The sequence below is a fragment of the Pleurodeles waltl genome, chromosome 3_1 (genome assembly GCF_031143425.1).
Source record: "Pleurodeles waltl isolate 20211129_DDA chromosome 3_1, aPleWal1.hap1.20221129, whole genome shotgun sequence".
NCBI lineage: Eukaryota > Metazoa > Chordata > Amphibia > Caudata > Salamandridae > Pleurodeles > Pleurodeles waltl.
In genome coordinates, this window is record NC_090440.1 from 1,341,154,022 (window position 1) to 1,341,177,160 (window position 23,139).

Here is a 23,139-nt window from a genome sequence, read left to right on the forward strand (position 1 = left end):
TTGTTGTACGACCTGGGTTTTTCAATCAATGTGCCCAGATCTCACCAGGAGCCCTCTCAACGCCTCCTGTTCATAGGGGCAGTACTGGACACGACATTGAATCGGGCCTTTCCTCCGCCCCTGCGGGTTCAGGACATTCAGGCGTTGATTCCGATGTTTCGAAATGGAGCGGTAGTTCCAGTCCTCAAGGTCCTTCGTCTGCTTCTTGCTTACTGCTGGTCACTCATGCACGCTGGCACATGAAGGCTCTTCAGTAGTGCGTCCGCAGGCAGTGGTTTCAGCATAAAGGGGATCTCGAAGATTCGATTACGATCACCAGAGACACTGCGGTGGATCTTCAGTGGTGGGGAGCGATCGGCAACCTGTTGCAAGGAAGGCCATTCTTGCTGCCTCCGCCGGTGGCCACAGTTGTAACGGATGCTTCCACTGTAGGGTGGGGAGCTCATCTGGGGGACCTGGAGGTCAAAGGCCTTATGGTCTCCAGTGGAACAGAGATTTCACATCAATCTGTTGGAGTTGCGGGCAGTACGTCTGTATCTCAAGGCCTTCCTCCCTTCCATTCACGGTCAGTCAGTCCAGAATCTGACGGACAACACGACCGCCAAACAAGCAGGGAGGAGTGGGGTCGTACCTTCTTTGCAGAGAAGCTCTTCGACTCTGGTCCTGGCTTCAGGACCACAAGATTTGCTTGGTAGCACATCATTTGGCCGGGGTTCTGAATGTACGTGCAGATGTTCTCAGTCGACGCAGCTCGGTCGACCACGAGTGGCGCCTTCATCCAGATCTGGTTCTTTACATCTTCCAGATGTGGGGGTGTCCGCAGATAGATCTGTTTGCTACTCAGGAGAACGCGCAGTGCCCGTTATTTTGCAGCCTCCAGTATCCGGTGCAAGGAGCTTTGGGGGACGCGTTTCAGATGTCCTGGAAGGGTCAGTTGCTTTACGCGTTTCCTCCCATACCCCTGATTCCTCGAGTTCTGCGGAAGATCCGCCAAGACCGAGCCCAGGTCATCTTGATAGCTCCAGATTTGCCAAGAAGGGTGTGGTACACAGACCTTCTCCAACTCTCTCTGTGCCCTCAGCTCCGTCTCCCTTACAGGGTGGACCTCCTCTTGCAGTCGCAGGGGCAGATTCTACACCCCCCACCTCCAGAGTCTGCACCTTCATGCCTGGAGATTGAACGGGGCAATCTGAGTGCTTTTTCTCTCCCACCGGAAGTGGTGGATGTTATTTTATCGGCCAGGCGACATTCCACCAAATCGATCTATGCAAATCGATGGCCTAAATTTGTACATTGGTGTGGAGAGAACCGAATTAATCCCTTAAAGGCTCACTTGTCTGATATATTATCATTTGCTCTTTCCTTGGCGCAGAAGGGTTGTGCAGTTGCCCCAGTTAAGGGCTATTTATCTGCACTGTCGGCTTTTCTGTGCCTCCCTGATCAACCTTCCTTATTTAAGTCTCCAATTGTTTTGAGGTTTGTTAAGGGGCTCACTAATAAGTTTCCGCCCTCACCATTTGTTATGCCTCAGTGGGACCTTAATTTAGTATTAGCATTTCTAATAGGATCGCCATTTGAACCAATGCATTCTTGTGCTTTGCGTTTGCTAGTTCTTACGACCGTATTCCTGGTGGCCATAACATCGGCCAGAAGAGACAGTGAGCTTCAGGCTCTTAGTGTAGAGTCTCCATACCTTTCCTTCTTTAAAGACAAAGTGGTGTTAAGGACCAAGGCGGCTTTCCTCCCGAAGGTTGTTACACCCTTTCACTTGGGGCAGTCTATTACTCTCTTTTCCTTTTACCCTCCGCCTCATCCATCCAAGGAGGAAGAGATGCTCCACCGACTGGATCCACGAAGAGCATTGAGCTTCTTTGTCGACAGGACGAGGGAGTTAAGGCAAGATGATCAGCTCTTCGTTGGATACGTGGGGAAGAGGAAAGGCAGAGCAGTCCACAAGAGAATCCTATCCAGGTGGGTCATTCTCTGTATTAAGCTTTGTTATTCCTTAGCTAAGAAAGAACCACCTGTGGGGCTTCGTGCTCATTCCACCAGAGCTAAGGCTGCCTCTTCGGCTTTAGGTAGGGGTGTTCCTGAGGTTGACATCTGCAGGGCGGCAACTTGGGCATCCCTCCATACTTTTGTCAAACATTATTGTTTGGATTCTGAGGTTAGGAGGGATGGCCATTTTGCTCGCTCAGTGCTGCAGGATTCCTTGGTTTGACCATTCGGGCACCCACCTCCGGAGGTAGTACTGCTTTGGGACTCTATTCTTTAGGTGAGGACTCCACAGGTAGGTGTATCCATCAGAAGAATAAGTTACTTACCTTCGGTAACGCTTTTTCTGGTGGATACATTAACTACCTGTGGATTCCTCACGGTCCCACCCGCCTCCCCGTTGCCTGAATGATTGTTCCACGAAATCCTTGTGTGGTTCTGCATGGTGGCGTATGCGTTGTATGCACCAAAAGTGATGTCACAGTCTCCTATACAGTCACCACATTGGCGTGTGGATGCCAGTTCTTTTCTTTCCGCACCATAAAGCGCAGATCCTGAGAAGAGCCAGACCTCTGTCCATTTTTGGCAGAATTTTTTCAACGTTGTGTCCAAGTATTTTTTGGTGTGTCGACGATGTCTTTGAGGAAGACAGGACTTAAGCTTTGTGGCCCATGTCCCCGCACCGTGTCTGTTACAGACCCCCATTTGGACTGTTCATGGTGTCTCGCATGTGACCATGACTCCAAGTCATTCTCGGACTGCCGGGCTATGGCATTAAAGGGTTTGAGGAAGTGTTCCCTGAAGCTGCTAGTGGCCTGGCAGGCGACATCGCATCGCACAACTCGTCTGGATGGATGGAGGTAGGGAGGCACAAGAAATAACATGTTGAAGCCTCCTTTAACGGCTTCTCGTCCATTGGCCAATGTGACGAATGAGGCACATTGGCGTAGCTGGCACAGTTCTGTGGAGACATCGCCTTGGTTGACTTCGTACCTCCCCGCATTTCCGGGAGCCGGAGCGACCCTGCTCAGATGAAGAAGTTTTGCAAGGCCATGCGCTGCAGCATTCAGTGGACCCAAACCCTCTGGAGCGCCTCAGGCCCAGTGGGATCAAAGGGAACCCTATCAGTTGCTGGAGCCAGCGGCTTTGGCCTTGACTACTATGGAGCCACATTGATCTGATCTTTTATCCGGACCGGTGCCAGTCTTGCCAATGCAACCTTCCCCAATGCTGGCCCTGACCCCGATGCTATTGGCATAGCCAGCCCCATGCTGATCCCAGACAACTCAGTTGGAGTGATGTTGCTTGACACCTATCCCGACAAGACTCATGGGTCCTAGGTTTCCATCTGAGCCCTATTTTGAAGGGTGCAGCGTGGGGGAAAAATGGGAGGGGTCACTGGCCCCGATACCAGCTAGAAGAACAAGAGTCAGTGGACTGATGTGAGGAACTGGGAGACACCAGTGGACTGAATACTTCTCCAGATACTGGCTTGCTTTCTCACCCTACTGTGGCTCTGGAGAAGGGAGCATCTTATGCAATGGTGGTAAAGAGGGTAGTGGAGGTCCTCGACCTTGAACTACCCTCAGTGGCATTCAAGACTAACATCTTGACAGAGGTGCTTCATTCCGGAGCTTCCTCTTCTGAACCCCTGCTCCCCTTTAATGAAGCACTTACAGATGTCCTGCTGGGAACCTGATCACAGCATATTGGCTTCTGTGAAGAGGACAATTGCCCACCGCCATTGCCCCGCCCCAAGAGACCCATCCTACTTCACCCCACACGGAAAGCTTGGTGGTCCAAACTTCAACTTCCCATGGCACGTTCCATGCTGCTGCCCTGTACAGGAAATCTAAGAGGCTGGATACCTTAGCATTGCCGTCTGTGGTCACCGCATGCTTCTTAGGCCGCTACTCCCACACACTGTGGGACACGGTTTTGCAAATGCTGCCACAGGACTTAGAGGAGCCCCGGCCCATTCTCTCCGTAGCAATCAAGGATAGGAGAGAACAAGCTAAGCTCACCGTCCGTTGTGGTTTGGATACGCCTGACTCGCTGGTCAGAGCTCTTTCGTCACTGGTGGTGCTTCTACATTATGCTCTGCTGATGACATCTGGTTTTTTGGAGGATGTCCACGCAAAACTTATGGATGCCACTTCAATGGTGCTAGTCTCTCAGATTAGGTTCTGCTGATATCACCATATGTTCCTGCCAGCACGTGTTTCGTTAGGGAAATCTCCCCTAGACTTCGTCAGGGCTGTAATTACACCTCTGTGTATCTTGTCAGATGTACTGGTTTCCACAAGATACACAGAGGTGTACTAATGGACACTGAGATACTAGATCATTTCATATTATGTAATATTTTATGTGTAATTACAGCCCTGACAAAGTCTAGGGGAGATTTCCCTGACGAAACACGTGTTGGCATGAACATATGTTGATCTTAGCAGAACCTGATTGAAAGTCATGATATGAGGAGATGAGCCTAACGCAATAAAATTGGAAATGGACTACTAACTGTGATGGACTACTAATTGACATTGGTGGGACGTGTGCCTGTAATTATAGTACAAGGAGACTAAATGGTAGCGTTGGACTTCCAGGACGTGGATTTCTATATTCCCATCCTACCTGCCGGGAGAAGTTACTTGCTGTTTAATGTACGCCGCAAGCATTTTCAGTTCACCATGCTGCCCTTTAGCCTTACCAGCACTCTTCAGGTGTTCGCTAAGTAGTTGGCGGTGGTCACAGCCCAGCTGCCAAGATTAGGGTTTTTACTCTTCCCCTATCTCAACAACTGTCTGTTGAAGGCAGGCTCGCCCCTGGCTGTCGTTCTCCTCCAGACTACAGCGGGCCTCCTGCATTCGCTGTGGTTCACTATAAATGTGCCAAAGTCACACCTGACTCCATCTTAGAAGCTCCCTTTCATCGGAGCTGTTCGGGACACAGTGCAGTTTTGAGCTTTCCCTCCTGAGGAGCGAGTCCAGCAACTCTGGAAGCATTGAGGAAAGCCTCAATGAAGATGACCTCCTGCTAGCCAGGTTGGCCAAAAGATAGGCTTTGGAAAGACAGATCCTAGCCATAGAAAGGGAAAGACAAGAGATGGGCTTAGGTCCCATCAGTGGTGGCAGCAACATAAATAGGGTCCGAGATTCTCCTGACATGCTAAAAATCCCTAAAGGGATTGTAACTAAATATGAAGATGGTGATGACATCACCAAATGGTTCACAGCTTTTGAGAGGGCTTGTGCAACCAGAAAAGTGAACAAATCTCACTGAGGTGCTCTCCTTTCGGAAATGTTCACTGGAAAGTGTAGGGATAGACTCCTCACACTCTCTGGAAAAGATGCAGAATCCTGTGACCTCATGAAGGCTACCCTGATTTGAGGGCTTTGGATTCTCAACTGAGGAGTACAGGATTAGGTTCAGGGTGGCTCAAAAATCCTTGAGCCAGACCTGTGTTGATTTTGTTGACTTCTCAGTCAGAACACTGGATGGTTGGATTCATGGCAGTGGTGTAAATGATTATGATGGGCTGGTGTGATGCTATTAATTGTGTTTGACCAATGTGTTTGACCAATGACTTTTTGTGTTTCACCACTGCGCATATTAGTTGCTCAACATTCACCAGTAGCACATTGTTTTGTTGAGTTCAGCTGCCTATTGGCTTTGACATGGCATTAGCCATTACATTTTGTATTCAGTTCAGCTGCCTATTGGCTTTGACATGACATTAGACATTACATTTGATATTTAGTTTAGCTGCCTATTGGCTTTGACAGGACATTAGACATTACATTTGATATTTAGGTTAGCTGCCTATTGGCTTTAACGTGGAGTTAGACATTGCAGTTGAGACATTGCAGAGATGTCTGTGTTTGTCCAAGCTGTGTTTTTCCACAAGATGAACCAAGCTGTTTTCTTCCCACCAGACCTTAGCTGATAAGAGCACGTAGATTTTGTGTTTACCTCGCAATCCAGTCTGAGAGCGGAATGGCTCAAGAGAACTGGCCATTCTCCAAGGTCGTTCAGATCTCACAGTGAGTTTGCTTTTAACAATGACTCTGGACTACAGTGAGTTAGATTCGAATCTGCTTGACTTCAGACTGGAGCTAGACGTCAGTTGCTGTCTCCTGTTTGGGTAGATAATCTCTTTCTCGCAGTTGAGAGCCATCAACTTGCAGACCCCAGAAAGATGAAGCTGAGTTAGGCCCTACCGCCTTGCCCATACGGTGATGAATATGACTTTTATGCTTTGCTTTGATATATTTGCTGTGTACATTGCAACTGAGAAGTACTGTGATATATTTTGCTTTCATTGCTGCGACTACGTGTGCTTGAAATCTACTAATTTCGTCTCTCAAGAACTTGTGGATGGGGGAGAATTAACAACAATAAAGGTCTTCTGTGAACTCAGAAGTGCATTCCAGAGAGGTTCTGTAAGCTCCGATAGGAGATATGTAGGAAAGCAGAACAGTTGTACAATTTATTTGTGAAAGAACACCTGTTAAGTAATTGTTTCAATGATAAACTGCATCAGCATCTGGTAGACCTAGGACCAATTTCTCCCCAAGAATTGGGAAAGAAGGCGGACTACTTCTATAGGGGGGTGACCAAAAGAAAGGGGTCACAAAGACTCCCCAGGGGAAGAGTGTTGAGACATCCAAGGGAAAAAGTAAAGAGTCTTCTACAGGGCCCCAAAAACCTGCTCAGGAGGGAGGGCCCAAAGCCTCTTCACAATCCAATTTTGGGTACAAGGGTAAACACTTTGATCCCAAGAAGGCCTGGTGTCGTAACTGTAATCAGCACTGACACCAAACTGGAGACAAGGCCTGTCCCAAGAAAGGTTCCACTTCAAACTCTACTCCAGTTAGCACTGGAATAGCCAGTCTCCAGGTGGGATCAACAGTGTGCCCAGAGCAAATCAGGGTTCAAACTGAAGCTACATTAGTCTCTGAGGGTGGGGTGGACTTAGCCATACTCTCTGCCTGGCCCCCTAATATGCAAAAATACAGGCAGCAACTCTTAATTAATGGGATTAGTGTAGAAGGCCTGAGGGATACAGGTGCCAGTGTCACCATGGTGACAGAGAAACTGGTTTCCCCTAGTCAATACCTGGCTGGACAAACGTATCCAGTCACCAACGCTGACAATCAGACTAAAGTACATCCCAGGCTATGGCAACTTTAGAGTGGGGAGGGGTCAATGGCCTGAAACAGGTGGTGGTGGTCTCCTCAAATATCCCTGTAGACTGTTTGCTTGGAAATGACCTGGACTCCTCAGCATGGGCTGATGTAGAACTCAAAACCCATGGAGCCATGCTGGGTATCCCTGAACTGGTGTGTGTCAAGACAAGGGCACAGTGCAAGGCTAAGGGTGAAAAAAAGTGTTGGAGACTGGAAAAATTGCCCAAACCTCCAAGAGAAAAGGAAAGAAGACTGGGGAACCAGCTTCAACACAACGAAGGAGAACCTCTCTTCTCAGGAAGAAGTTCTGCCCTCTGAGGGAACTGAGCCCATGGAGTTGGAACCTTACCAGGTTGAGCTCTTAGGCCCGGGGGACCCACAAGGTAACAGTTGTGTAAGGGGCAAGAAACATGTCCCTCTCTTGAAGGCCTTAGGCAGCAAGCTGCTGAAGAGACCAAAGGAAAAATCACTGGAACACGTAGAGTCTATCGGGAAGATGGACTCCTCTACACTGAGGCAAGAGATCCCAAACCTGGTGCCACTAGGAGAGTGGTAGTGCCTCAGGAGTTTAGGAAGTTCATTTTAACCTTAGCTCATGATATTCCACTTGCTGGGCATTTGGGACAAACCAAGACTTGGGAAAGGTTAGTTAACCATTTCTATTAGCCCAACATGTCCCAGAAGGTAAAGGAGTTTTGTGTCTCCTGTACCACCTGTCAATCCAGTAGTAAGACAGGTGGACACCCAAAGGCCCCCCTCATTCCCCTTCCAGTGGTGGGCGTCCCCTTTGAAAGAGTGGGTTTGGACATAGTGGGTCCACATGAACCTCTCACAGCCTCAGGGAACCAGTATATCCTAGTGGTAGTGGATCATGCCACTAGGTACCCTGAAGCAATTCCCCTTAGGTCACTACTGCCCCTGCAGTAGCTAAAGCACTCATTGGTATCTTTACCAGAGTGGGATTTCCTAAGGAGGTGGTGTCTGACAGGGGTACCAACTTCATGTCAGCATACCTGAAGCATATGTGGAATGAGTGTGGGGTGATATACAAATTCACCACACCATACCATCCACAAACCAATGGTCTTGTAGAAAGATTTAACAAGACATTGAAAGGCATGAACATGGGGCTCCCTGAAAAGCTCAAAAGGAGATGGGATGTCCTCTTTCCATGTCTGCTTTTCGCCCACAGAGAGGTGCCTCAGAAGGGAGTAGGGTTTTCCCCCTTTGAACTTCTGTTTGGCCATCCTGTCAGGGGACCACTAGGTCTTGTAAAAGAAGGCTGGGAGAGACCTCTTCATGAGCCTAAACAAGATATAGTGGACTATGTACTAGGCCTACATTCCAGGATGGCAGAGTACATGGAAAAGGCAAGCAAAAACCTTGAGGCCAGCCAACAACTCCAGAAGATGTGGTATGACCAAAAGGCTGCTATGGTTGAGTTTCAGCCAGGGCAGAAAGTCTGGGTTCTGGAGCCTGTGGCTCCCAGTGCACTTCAGGACAAATGGAGTGGCCCTTACCCAGTGCTAGAGAGAAAGAGTCAGGTCACCTACCTTTTAGATCTAGGCACTAGCAGGACCCCCAAAAAGGTGATCCATGTGAACCGCCTCAACCTCTTTCATGACAGGGCAGCTGTGAATCTGTTGATGGTAACAGATGAGGACCAGGAAGCTGAGAGTGAACCTCTCCCTGATCTCCTCTCCACAGACCCTAAAGATGGCTCAGTAGATGGAGTGATCTATTCAGACACCCTCTCTGGCCAACAGCAATCTGACTGTAGGTAAGTCTTACAATAGTTTGCTGAGCTCTTTTCCCTAACCCCTGGTCAGACACACCTGTGTACCCATGATGTGGACACAGGAGACAGCATGCCTGTCAAAAACAACATTTTCCGACAGTCTGACCAGGTTAAGGAAAGCATCAAAGTGGAAGTCCACAAGATGCTAGATTTGGGAGTCATTGAGCACTCTGACTGCCCCTGGGCTAGCCCAGTGGTCTTAGTCCCCAAACCTCACACCAAGGATAAAAAGAGAGGAATGAGGTTTTGTGTGGACTACAGAGGTCTTAATTCTGTCACCAAGACAGATGCCCATCCCATTCCAAGGGCAGATGACTTAATTGACAAACTAGGTTCTGCCAGATACTTAAGTACCTTTGACTTGACAGCAGGGTACTGGCAAATCAAAATGGCACCAGGAGCAAAAGAAAAGACAGCATTGTCCACACCTGATGGACACTATCAGTGTACTGTTATGCCCTTTGGTTTAAAGAATGCCCCTGCCACCTTCCAAAGGTTGGTGAATCAAGTCCTTGCTGGCTTGGAGTCCTTTAGTGCAGCTTATCTTGACGATATTGCTGTCTTTAGCTCCAGCTGGCAGGATCCACCTGAAGAAGGTTTTGAAGGCCCTGCATGCAGCAGGCCTCTCTATCAAGGCATCCAAATGTCAGATAGGGCAGGGAACTGTGGTTTACTTGGGACACATTGTAGGTGGAGGCCAAGTTCAGCCACTCCAACCCAAGATCCAGACTACTCTGGACTGGGTAGCTCCAAAAACTCAGACTCAAGTCAGGGCATTCCTTGGCCTGACTGGGTAGTACAGGAGGTTTGTGAAGGGATATGGATCAATAGTGACACCCCTCACAGAACTTACCTCCAAGAAAATGCCCAAGAAGGTAAACTGGACTGTAGAATGCCAACAGGCCTTTGACACCCTGAAGCAAGCTATGTGCACAGCACCAGTTCTAAAAGCTCCGGACTACTCCAAGCAGTTCATTGTGCAGACTGATGCCTCTGAACATGGGATAGGGGCAGTTTTGTCCCAAACAAATGATGATGGCCTTGACCAGCCTGTTGCTTTCATTAGCAGGAGGTTACTCCCCAGGGAGCAGCATTGGAGTGCCATTGAGAGGGAGGCATTTGCTGTGGTTTGGTCCCTGAAGAAGCTGAGACCATACCTCATTGGTACTCACTTTGTAGTACAAACTGACCACAGACCTCTCAGATGGCTTATGCAAATGAAAGGTGGAAATCCAAAACTGTTGAGGTGATCCAGCACCCTACAGGGAATTGACTTGATAGTGGAACACAGACCTGGGACTGCCCATGCCAATGCAAATGGCCTTTCCAGGTTCTTCCACTTAGAAAATGAAGACTCTCTTGGGAAAGGTTAGTCTCATTCTCATTCGTTTTGGGGGCGGGGGTTGTGTAAGGAAATGCCTCCTTGGCATGGTTACCCCCTGACATTTTGCCTTGCTGATGCCAAGTTATGATTTGAAAGTGTGCTGAGGCCTGCTAACCAGGCCCCAGCACCAGTGTTCCTTCCCTAACCTGTACCTTTGTCTCCACAATTGGTACACCCTGGCATCCAGGTAAGTCCCTTGTAACTGGTACCAAGGGCCCTGATGCTAGGGAAGGTCTCTAAGGGCTGCAGCATGTCTTATGCCACCCCTCACTCAGCACAGACACACTGCTTGCTAGCTTGTGTGTGCTAGTGGGGAGAAAATGACTAAGTCGACATGGCACTCCCAACCTCACACTCATGGCCATTACAACCTCACACTGCCCATGGCATAGATAAGTCACCCCTCTAGCAGGCCTTACAGCGCTAAGGCAGGGTGCACTATACCATAAGTGAGTGCATGAGCACTATGCCCCTACAGTGTCTAAGCAAAACCTTAGACATTGTAAGTGCAGGGTAGCCATAAGAGTATATGGTCTGGGAGTTTGTCAAACACGAACTCCACAGCACCATAATGGCTACACTGAAAACTGGGAAGTTTGGTATCAAACTTCTCAGCACAATAAATGCACACTGATGCCAGTGTACATTTTATTGTGAAATACACCCCAGAGGGAATCTTAGAGATGCCCCCTGAAACCTTAACCGACTACCCGTGTAGGCTGACTAGTTCTAGCTGCCTGCCACACACCAGACATGTTGCTGGCCACATGGGGAGAGTGCCTTTGTCACTCTGTGGCTAGTAACAACGCCTGTACTGGGTGGAGGTGCTTCTCACCTCCCCCTGCAGGAGCTGTAACACCTGGCGGTGAGCCTCAAAGGCTCACCCCCGTTGTTATAGCGCCACAGGGCATTCCAGCTAGTGGAGATGCCCTCCCCCCTCCAGCCACGGCCCCACTTTTGGCGTCAAGGCCAGAGGAGATAATGAGAAAAACAAGGAGGAGTCACTGGCCAGTCAGGACAGCCCCCAAGGTGTCCTGAGCTGAGGTGACTCTGACTTTTAGAAATCCTCCATCTTGCAGATGGAGGATTCCCCCAATAGGATTAGGGATGTGCCCCCCCCACCCCTCAGGGAGGAGGCACAAAGTGGGTGTAGCCACCCTCAGGGCTAGTAGCCATGGGCTAATACCCCCCCCCCAGACCTAAACACACCCCTAAATTGAGTATTTAGGGGCCCCCAGAACCTAGGAAAACAGATTCCTGCAACCTGAAGACAAAGAAGACCCCATGCCCCTTGTCTGCCTGCTTCGCTGAAGAGACCCCTGGGCCTCCCATTGAAACCTATTGCAAACCCGATGCCTGTTTGCACTCTGCACCCGGCCGCCCCCGTGCCGCCGAGGGTGTACTTTTTGTGCTGACTTGTGTCCCCCCCGGTGCCCTACAAAACCCCCTAGGTCTGCCCTCCGAAGTCACAGGTACTTATCTGCTGACAGGCTGGAACCGGGGCACCCCCTTCTCCATTGAAGCCTATGCGTTTTGGGCACCACTTTGACCTCTGCACCTGACCGGCCTTGAGCTGCTGGTGTGGTAACCTTGGGGTTGCCCTGAACCCCCAACGGTGGGCTACCTTGGACCCAACTTTGAACCCTGTAGGTGGTTTACTTACCTGCAAAACTAACAAACACTTACCTCCCCCAGGAACTGTTGAAAATTGCACTGTCCAGTTTTAAAATAGCTTATTGCCATTTTTGTGAAAAATGTACATGTTGTTTTGCTGATTCAAAGTTCCTAAGTTACCTAAGTGAAATACCTTTCATTTGAAGTATTACTTGTAAATCTTGAACCTGTGGTTCTTAAAATAAACTAAGAAAATATATTTTTCTATACAAAAACCTATTGGCCTGGAATTGTCTTTGAGTGTGTGTTCCTCATTTATTGCCTGTGTGTGTACAGCAAATGCTTAACACTACCCTCTGATAAGCCTACTGTTCGACCACACTACCACAAAATAGAGCATTAGAATTATCTCTTTTTGCCACTATCTTACCTCTAAGGGGAACCCTTGGACTCTGTGCATGCTATTTCTTACATTGAAATAGTGCATACAGAGCCAACTTCCTGCACTGTTTGTAATTGCTATTGGAGCATGTTGGTGGATCTGATCTGTACGATGATCCCTATCGGTTGTCTTGGCCTTAAGATCCATCACCCGGGTCCCCACTGAGTCAATGTCTTGTTGGAGCGTTGAGAGTTTCAGTGAGATCAGAGCACAGTGTCTCCAGGCAGGAGGTCATGTCTGCCTTGAGTTCCTCACGCAGATCTTTCCTAAAGTCTTCTAGAGATGTGGGGATATCCTCCTTTGTGAGAAACATGTTGCCCGTAATTGCAGGGTTTGCTGCATGATCTTGTACTTCAGCCAGAGTGAAGCAACTGGGTACCCTGTTTAGTTGATGTTGTAGTTGATGCTTTTTTGGAGGCATACATGCAGCGGTTCCGAGAAGGAAGGAAGGATTGTCTACCAATGCAGTTGGGTTGTCCTACGCAGTGTGATCCTTCCTCTACTAAAGGCAAGGAAGTCATAGTATGCTCATATCCTGTTTGAAGTGTATTTGTTTAGGTTATGACACCAGACATAAAGTAGTGCCATAACCAGGAAGCATGAAAACATGAGAAAGATTGTCACCTCTGCATATGTAATGTTGCTGTAATTCGTGTTGTTCGCTCCCCTCTCCACTTCCCTCCAACCACCCCTCACAGGATGCTGTGGTGTCCTAGAAGTGTCTGTATTAGTGCATCTAAGAGCGTGCTGTTATATCTCCTCCTGGTGTCTAAGGCAAAAGTTGTGAGCGGAGAGGTGATCGAAGGCTCCATCGCTGACTTAGCCCAGAGTGGCTGCATATCTGGAGAGATGGTCGGAGAGAACACCAGTGGTGTAGCAAGCGAGTGCTTGTGAGTAGCAAGATGCCCAGATGTAACTGGTCAGTCCCCCAGCGTTGGATGAGTTTGGAGATTTTTAAACCGCCATCTTGGGGTCAGGTGAAGAATATGGGCCGCCTATGGAAGGAGAACCGGTCATCAGTTATCTGGGAACAATAGGTCTGGAAATTGCAAACTGCTCCTTGTTGGGTGGCTGCCCACTCCAAATTAGGTAAATGCTGGCCTACTGGCTGTGCATGGCGTGACCCCCGGTACCATGTCGTGCCAGGCAAAAAAAATTGCCTGTCCCTCTTGCTTTGCACCCTCCGAGGGTTGCCCACCTTCTCCCTTCCTCTATTTAGGGTGGCCGCTATCACCTCCGCTTTTTTGGCCCACCAGTGAGGTGGATCACATCCCAGAGCAGCACTGAAAATACCATGCAACCACACTATAGGGACGTGGGTGGCCAGGAGCTCGAGGCTTACTCACTGGCTGGGCCCAAGGTGTCCCGAGGCCCTTCTCTACATCTGGGCTTTTGCAGGGGCATACCGTGGTAATCCGCTCAGTGTTGGGGCGCCAGGTCTGAGCTTCAGCGGGTTATGAGCACACTAAATTTGAGGTCCATCTGCCGCACCAGCATTTTGGTGTTGGTTGCTACTCCACACTCAGTACTACATCAGCTACTTTCCATCGGGTTCCAGCACAGTCGTCCCAAGCTTAATGCTGTCCTCCAGTATGTGTCGAGACAATTACCATATGCCTTATTTATTGCTTATCTACTAGCGGAGCCGCTGTGGGTTACAGCCACTCTATCATCTTGACTGGCCTCGCCTCTGCACTCACAGATTTTGTTTGCTGGCAAAAACCAGGCTGCAGGTGGGGGAGGACCAGTCTGGACAAACCCAAGGAGGGTTTCAGCTGTGTAGGCTTGCAGTGCCTTGTGGGCACTGTGGACCCACTTCTCAGGCTGTGGGGTTTGGGTGCAGTGGTGCTTTCAGGTGTTGGGTCATGGGTTCCAGAGGCTCTCATAGTTCCTGCTGCCCTACAGAAAGAGGCTGCAGGCGGAGGCTGGGCCACCAGTCCAGCTAAATCCAAGATGGGGCCCAACACTTCAGGGTCTCTGTGCCTCAGGAGCACCGCTGGTTTACCACAACTCGGGTCTGGAGACTTGTGTGCAGTGCAGTTTTGTCTGATGGGGTCGCACTGCAGAGACTCTTGTGTCGGTCTTTTTGGTGCCTACAGAAGTGCAGGGAAGCAGCTCCTCCGCTCCAAGAGAGATGCTGCTTGCCAGTTGAAGTCATGGGTCACTCCTACAGTTTTGGGAGGTTGTACTGCATTGTGGGTGAGCTGAGTCTGTGCAATTGTCCAGGGCAGCAGGCAGGGTTGGAGCCAAGTCAGTTGCTGCTCCTCAGTTTTTGCGACGTGGGCTCTTCTTTGTCCTTCTTTCTTCTTTAAGCGGACAGATCTGAAGTTCTGGATTCAGGTGGACCCCTAAACGCTAATCCTAGTGGCTTTAGGGGAGTGAAGAGTAGTAGCCAATGGTCTACCTACCCCTGGGGTCACTGCACCCCCTATATGACTACTTTCAGTGGGAAATGGGTATTACCCTGTCCCAGTTTTCTGAGTTCTGCCATCACGAAGATGGCGGGATTTTCCTAGAGCGGGTCACTTCGGGCAGCTCACCTAGGGGTGTGTGTGGCCTAGGTGTGCTCTACACCTACCTGCATACTTATTTGGCACCTGTCCTGGTGCCATAAGGGGCCTCAGGGCAGGGGGGTGGCATCTCCCAGGTCTGGGGGATGCTGGGGTCGCATATCAAAGGCAGTAGAGGCTTTGAAGTCCCCAGCTTTGGTTTGCTGATTGCTAGCCTTCCTGTTTGGAGGATGTGTAAACACCTCCTGCCAGAGCAGGCATTGTTCTTGACCTCAGAGTGGGGCTCTCACCTCCTAGGGATCAGAAGCTCCTCTGTGGTGGCAGGCTGGACTGTACCAGTCATCCAGAACACTAGTGGACTACTAGGTTTCAGGGTGTACGTCTAAGGTATACCCTCTGGATGCATGTATTGATAAATCCATAACTGGAATCCATTTGGGTTTATTATTATAAGATATTTACTACCAAACACCGTAGATTTCAGTGGAGCCATTACGTAGCTGGGAAATGTGTTTTAACTAGTGCCCAGTACATACCTTAAGACTGCTTCCCTGTTTACTTGTAATGTCTGAGAACTGACTTAGACATCACAGGGGCATATCTGCTCATGCAGATATGTCCACACATCTAGGATAATGGACCCTGCCTTAGGGCTCTAAGTCCTGCTGTAGGGGTGACTTACTTATATTGCATGCAGTGTTGGAACATACCTGTGTGCCAGGTTGTGTTTTCACTTTTGTCTGCACCCTATCATGCAGCCTGCAATATCAGTATGCTTGATGTGGTAAGGGATCCCTTAGGGTGGCACAATACATGCTGCAGCCCTTAAGGATACTCCTTAGCACCCGCGCTCTAGGAACCGGGGGTTCCATTTACTAAAGATTTACAATGGGTGCTAAAGGTATTGCCAATTGAGGAACAAATGCACATTTTTAGCAAAGAGATCTGGCACGGGGGACCTGATTAACAGGAACCCAGTGCACTTCTGTCAAACCTGCATCAAATACCAGGCAAAAAATGGGGTTGACTGTAGGCACTTTCGTACTGTGATGAATCTGCAGGAAGAAGTATCCATTAGAAGAAAAGGTTACTTATCCGATGCGTTTGTAGGAGATGTGGCTGTAGATGCTTTTGCTGTGCTTACTCCTGTCTGCTAATGTTTCGCACAAACATTACAACTTCTTTATCTTGGAAGAGGCTTTGAGTCATGGAATGTGCTGTGGCTCCTCTTAGTCCATAATGTGCATGGTCACCAACTCCACCTTAACTTGTATTTTATTCCCCCTACTATTGTTTTTTGGCATGTTCAGCTACGCCTCTGAGATCGACACATTCCTCACATGCTTTTCTGTTCCATTCTTCGAGACCAATTACTCTGATAGCAATCGTTGCACACAGATGTCCTCCCAGGAACCCTGTTTTACTTCTACCAGCCACATTGCCTCAATGCCCAGTCAGCTAAAACCTGGCCCCCAACTCTGTCCAGTGTTTTTGATCTCCAAGTAGCTCACCTCCAAGAATGCAGACAGAAATGGGGTATTTGAAAAACACCCTTCCAAAGGGAATGTGAAACATTAATGTGCTTACCAGCACGGTGATAGCAACTTCAGCTTCCTTCCCGACCATAACAATACCTGCCGTGCCTTTTGGTGTAAAAAAGTCTTAAAGAAACTGAAGGGAAAGGCTTTGGACTCATTCACAAATGCAGCAGCAGTCATTGTCTGAGATGCCTGACTTCTTCAGTGAACGGGACCCGGTCAGCATAGAGGAGGAAGAGGTGGGTATCATTGGGATCCCAGCCTCCCAACTGATTCCCAGTCCAAAGACGGTGTCCTGGAGCACCTCACTGGAAGAGCAGGACTGGGTGCATTCTGTGTTGATACTAGAAGAGCCCCACACCAAAAAGACATAGAGGACCATGAGTGCCACCCAGGTGCTTAGCAAAGGGATAAAGCTGTATTCACTTAAACACACTTACACCAAGGTGGAACACTGCTCCTTGGAGAATCTAGTGGTGTTTCAAGCAGGGAATGAAGAAGCCCTTAGCCTCGAGCCACTTCATCCTTTGGTCTTCGGTCAGCACTCCGAGACCGCTACGGAGATGAGCAAGCTGTTTGCAAATGGCATTGAGAGGTGACACTCCTTGAACCCCTGCCCACCCATCCACTCTCCAGAGCTGAAATCAAAGCAGAGAGCACCTTTGAGGTAGAGCACTTAGTTGACACCATGATTAGAGGAGTCTTAAGGCTCCCAACTTGGAGAGATTGGTCAAAGAACTGTACATCAGACACAAGCAGCTGTTTATTCATCCAGAAACTTGCAAGATTTCTGCTAAGCTTCTCCCAGGAATGCAGTTGATGATGATGCCCCTGATTCCTGATGAACAGAAGTTAAATGTTCTAGGAGGAGCTTGACTTGCGCAAGTGCACTTGGTGCGCAAGAGGCACAAAGACAAAGCAGCGAAAACCTTTCTCTTCAGCCTCCCACACTCAAGCATTCACCACCTTCTCCATCACCAAAATCATACTCTCCACCATCACCGGAATCTTCTGAGAGGTAATTTCATTCCTTTTCCAACATAGGCAGTCCGTATGAGGAGGGAGTCGCTTATGACCAGCCTGCCTGGGAAGGGGACAGGAACAACCTCTGGGATGACTACAAGATCAACCCAGCAGGTGATGCAGTGTAGAGCCTTACCCGTCCAAGCAATCCTCTGCTGGATGATACCACTTCTTATCATGCTGTCATTCAGGGATTTGCCTCTTTGCCTCTAACCACAAAGTCGATATGCATTTACTACACGATGAGCACAGTTTTTCGGTGGAGCCACTCTCCAAAACCGAATAGTGTTTGATTCTAGCCTATGCTTATAGACGTGCCCAAGTTAGCCCGTTATAACTTTAGAGACTTGGCCAGGTCTAAGGTGGTCACGCTGTGGGTAGACAAGTTGTTTAAGGCTTCTCCCAGTGACTCTTTACATCAGATTCCAGGTCCCTCTGGTCTCCCTAGTGGTACATACACCAGAAAAGCAGACCTTAGATCAGCCAACAGTATATCCCCCTTCCAGAGAAGGAAGGGAGGTCCTCTATACTGCTGGCAAGTACATAGTGGTTGGTGCAGTCACCTTCTGGCATATCGCTAATTCAGTGGGACTGCTACCAAAGTACAGTAGGCATCATTAGCGGGAAGTTGAGGCCCTGGTGCAGCACCTCTGTGAGAAATTCAGAAAGAGGAATGAGCTGCTATTTACTGAGGGTAAAAAGCATTTCCAACTTGAACGTCTGTTGCATACTGGATACTCTGGATGCCTTTGCCAGCATCGTAAAAGCCAGCATCCTGCTCCACTGCCACACATGAGGTCAAACCTGATGCCTAGTAACTTCTCCTTAAAATCCCAGTCCATTGAGATTTTCTTTTGTCCCCAAGTGGATGAGATGCAGGAGAAAATCATGAAGGGGTATTCAAATGTCCATGGGTGCCTTGTAGTCTTCCACTCATGCAAGTTTTGTAGACTGCAATCTGGGGGATGGAACAAAGCCACACCTTCTGGCCATGCCGAATCCTGCCAGTGACCACCACAATTCTTTCACGAGTCCCAGACAGGCACAGGTTACTCAAGGGGCTGTTATGCGGGCAACAAAGACCAGGGCAAGGATAGAAGCAGCTCTGGAAAAGAAGCCTCTGATACAACAAAGCACCAACTCAAACATGCTACAAATTCTTCCCCCCCACCCTCTCCTCCTCACTGGGAGAAATCTCAGGTCTGTAGGTGCTAGCAGTTGTTCAAAAGGATTACTTCTTAGAATTCCACATCACCTCACCCGGCATAACTCCATGCCAACGTATCCTTAGCCAAGACTATTTCACTGTCTTACAGTTGGACCACATCCATACGCCAACTTTGCGGGTCGTCATGCTGCTGCTTCACCAGGGAGACTTCAGGACAGTGTGAGACATTAAGAATGCCTATTTACTCATTCCCCTCCACTCCACTCCACACATCAACCATTCCTTTAGTTGTGGTACACGGACAACACTACCAATTCACAGTGCTCCTTTTAGACCCATCATGGCTGCAAATGTCTTAAACAAATGTCTGGCGCTGTTGGCTGCTCATCTATGTAAACTTGGCATCCACATCTTCTATATCTTCACGACAAGCTGATCAAGAGCAGCAGACTACAGTGTCTAGCACACTTTCAGGCAGCTGTAACCATGTTCCACAGCCAAGGATTCACAAAAAATGGAAACAAGTCCCACCTCCTACCTGACAGAAGCAGTCCTTCCTGGTCTCACTATTAGACACTTTTACAAGGAGCACATACGCTATACAGAAAAGGGTGATGGCATTTTAACAGCTCCTTCCTCATCAGTCCACTAACTGTAAGAAGTCTAATGAAATTCTTGGGTCTCCTAGTATTTTACATTGCAAGTGTGCCCCACATTGGTTACACATGTGCCCACTCCATCAGTGATCACAAGTGAGGGTCCAGTGTTGGTAATGGCCAGCACTCAGTGCTCCCTGCAGTGGTGAAAAAGCAACAACCTGTTTTTCGGCAGGACTTTCTTGGACCTTTTTCACAGGTGGCTGCTACTACTGACACATCGCTCATTTGGTTCAGCACACATCTGGATGACATGACGGTACAATGCACCTGGACACCCTCCTCACCAGGGTTGGTACATCAAATACCTAGAGCGGATAGTCATTTTCCTAGTCCTGAAAACCTTCTACAAGCTTATCTACTGCGAAGTGATCCTCATAAGGACGGACAACATGACAGCCATGTATTACATACTGAAACTTCAGTACCCACTCCCAGCCACCCCATTGCCCGACCTCCCTCTCCTCACCCCCCCCCCCGCACCCCAAGCTACCTCCTGCACTAGCTCATTAAGAAATGCAGCAATAAGAAATCTGTCACAAATTACTTCTAGCTGAGCACCTTACTGGGATGGACAACTACTTTGTAGACCTCTTAAGCAGGCTACATAAACCAGTCCACGAGTGGGAGCTCCCTCCTGCTAGCAAGTCTTCCACAGGTGCTTCTGACGGTAGGGACCCCCAGCTGTTGACCTTAGCCAACTTTGAAAAGGCAAAATGCTCAGGTTTTGCCTCCAGGTATCCACATCCAAGGGCAATGCACTATGGGTGAACTTGGCAGGGGCATTTGCCTAAGCTTTTTCAGCTCACACTCATCCCAAACATGGTAAGGAAAACAGGTAGATGTCTGACCCTAATCCTAGTGCCCCAATAGACCTGGTACTAAGTGCTTCCGAAAATGTCCATCAGTTCCCACAAGAAGCTAAGAGTCAGACTTGACCCCCTCACACAGCATCATGGCATAATCGGGTGCCCAGATCCCAAGCAGCTTAACCTATTGATCTGGCATCTGAGGTCTTTAAGTTTGGCTATCTAAACCTACCAGACCATGTTGCATGAGGCACGTAAACTCACTATTCGTGCATGCTGTGCATCCCAGTAGAAGAGATTTGTCCACTACTGCATCTCCAAGCAATATACCCTCCGTCAAAGTCAAGGGTTCAAGAATACCATCAGTTACCTGTTACAGCTTCATAAGGCAGGTCTTAAATATTCCACTGTACGTTTCCACTTACCCGCTGTAGCCACATTTATACAGTATAGAGAGCACTCATCCTTCTACAAGTGATCAAGGCGTTTAGAGAGAGATTCAAAAGGGTGACACTCATAAAAAAACATCTCCACTATGGCACCTGAACTTGATTATTTCAAGCCTTATGGCACTGTACTTTGAAACCCTTTGCTGTTGAAAATTACTTTTTTTCCCTGAAGGTGGCCTTTCCCAAAGCTATAACTTTGCTGAAGGTGCATCAGCGAAGAACAATCACTTGCCATTCATTTAGGTAGAAAAGTACAAGTAGTACGTGCACCAATCTGTAATTCTTACCGAAGCTTCTCTCACCTTTTCACATAAACCAAACTATTGTGCTGCCCTTATTCTTTTCCGAACCTGATTCCTTCTTTGGAAGGACAATACACACCTAAGACATTAAGCGGCACTCATTTATTACATTACCTTGAGGACATCATTTTGAAAGACTGATCGTGTCTTTGTACCTCTTTCAAAAACTCACTAAATTTGTCCTATTTCCTAAGCAGGCATTGCAAGGTGGATTGTTAGTTTGATCCAGACCAGCTATGCAAAAGCTAAACTGCACCTCTCAGGGCACACTCCACATGCAAGATGGGAGCTAGTTATCATTCCATTAGCTGTCAGCTGCAAGGCAGCTTACATGGTCAACACCACACACCTTTACAGAGCATTACTTTGTGAACATATCATGTCAACAGGCTAATGCTGACCAGACCCTATTAAGAACATTATTCCATACATCTGCATCATCTCCCTGCTAGCTACTGCCTAGGAAGAAACTGCTTTGCAGTCGATGCAGAGCATATGCACAGCCCCACGTTAAGATTGGAAAGTGTTGCTTAGGTTGTAAACATCTTTCTCCAGCACTGGGGTATCTTTCATAGATTCACATGCTTGGATCATTTCCCGTCGTCGAAGTGGAAGTCCCACGGTACATAGGAAGCAGTGGAAATGTTTTTTTTTCATTTTTTTTTCATTGCAGTCAATGGTAGAATACATCCACTTTCATAGCTTATTAGTTTCATTAGAAAAGACCGAAAGTCAAGCCAGTCAGGCGGGTCCACCCTTTAGAACCCTCAGCACAGAGGCTAAGGCTCCCAGATTTTCTAAACCACGTCGTGTGTAAGGGAGTCTCCCTGAGCTCTGCTCAGTTTACCTTTTCCTCAGGAAATATTTCCAGATATTCCATTCCTACTTGTCAACATGTCTACAGCAAAGAAAGGTTTATTTCGACCTTGCAACACCTGTGGTATGGTAAGGCTTCACTGTGAGGACCCCCACAAGGACGGAATCTACTGTCTTCACCCATAACATAAGGTGAAGGACTGCAAGATTTGTAGAACACTTCCCAGCAAGACTCTCAGAGATAGAGAAGCCAGGCTCCTTCTTTGGTTCCAGAAACGTAAGTCCAGAGAGTCTCTCTCTGATGAGGAGGACAGTGATACATCAGTGGCCTCAAAGAAGAGGAGGAGATCTGTGGCAGCCAAGAGACTACATTCTTTCAAGGAAAGCGCTGATGAATATCCCTCAACTTCAAGGGAACATGGTGGTAAGGTTCGCTCTGAGCCGTCCACTCCAGCTACCACTTCCAAAAAGATTAAGAGATCAAGCTCCCTGCCACCGTTGACATCTAAGATCTCAGCATCGTTGACAGCACTGTCGACAAGCGCGTCCTTGACAGCAGGTTTCTCATCGTGTACGACTACGGCGACAGCAACATTTACAGCTCCATCGTCGCCCATGATTATAACTTCATCACTGTTGTCTTCAACAACTATAACGTCGGTGAGTCTAAAGTATTGCTCTTCAGCTACCCAAGCTATAAAGATTTAAAAGAGACCATCAACGGAGAAGAAATTGAAATCTCTATCGTTGACGAGCACACCTTCGACATCAGCGTCAACGAGTAAGCTGCATAGAACCTCATAGACCACTGTTGGCAGTGTCGACGATGTCGCGAAAATCTGCTTCGCCACCGTTGACGACCACGCCATCGACGATCGCACTGTCAACGGATCAATTTTCTGCATCCACACCTATAGATCCTGAAGAATCTTCTTTCTTACCACTGAGAATTCTGGCAATAAGATGAAAGTCCAGTCAACAGACTCTTACCCTTTGTCACTTCACCTAGTAAGGTCACCGGCACCTCCACAACATCTTTTTGATGACGATGAGGAGGGAGATAACTACTCGGACGATGGTCTGTTTCCAGTCGCACGTAGCCCTTAAGACCTGCAAATAAAATGCCATGACGAAGATGTTGAGGTAGAGAGTGAACAGCTATATATACAACACTCATTGCAGGAGCAGAGGCACCCAGGAAGCTCAAGAGTTGCAAGAAGAACAAACGATACAGATGCAAGTATCATTGATTGCCAACCTTCAACATATGATGCAGGATTATTATTCTGGGTTTCGTCCACTGGGATCAACCACTCCAGTACAACCTCCACCAATACTCTTGAGCCCTACCAATCAGCCATCAGAATCTCTGGGACCTATTCCAGTCCCATCGTCCGGTCAGGATAACGATCCGCCCTCGTCGGATGACGAACAAAAAGAGGGCGA

General features: G+C 48.4%; 1 protein-coding gene across 2 annotated transcripts in view; it reads left to right on the forward strand.

The window, feature by feature from the left end:
- The window catches only part of KMT2A (lysine methyltransferase 2A), a 1,244,888-nt gene that overhangs the window by 387,204 nt on the left and 834,545 nt on the right, over positions 1-23,139 (forward strand). The gene's annotated exons all lie outside the window — the stretch shown is intronic.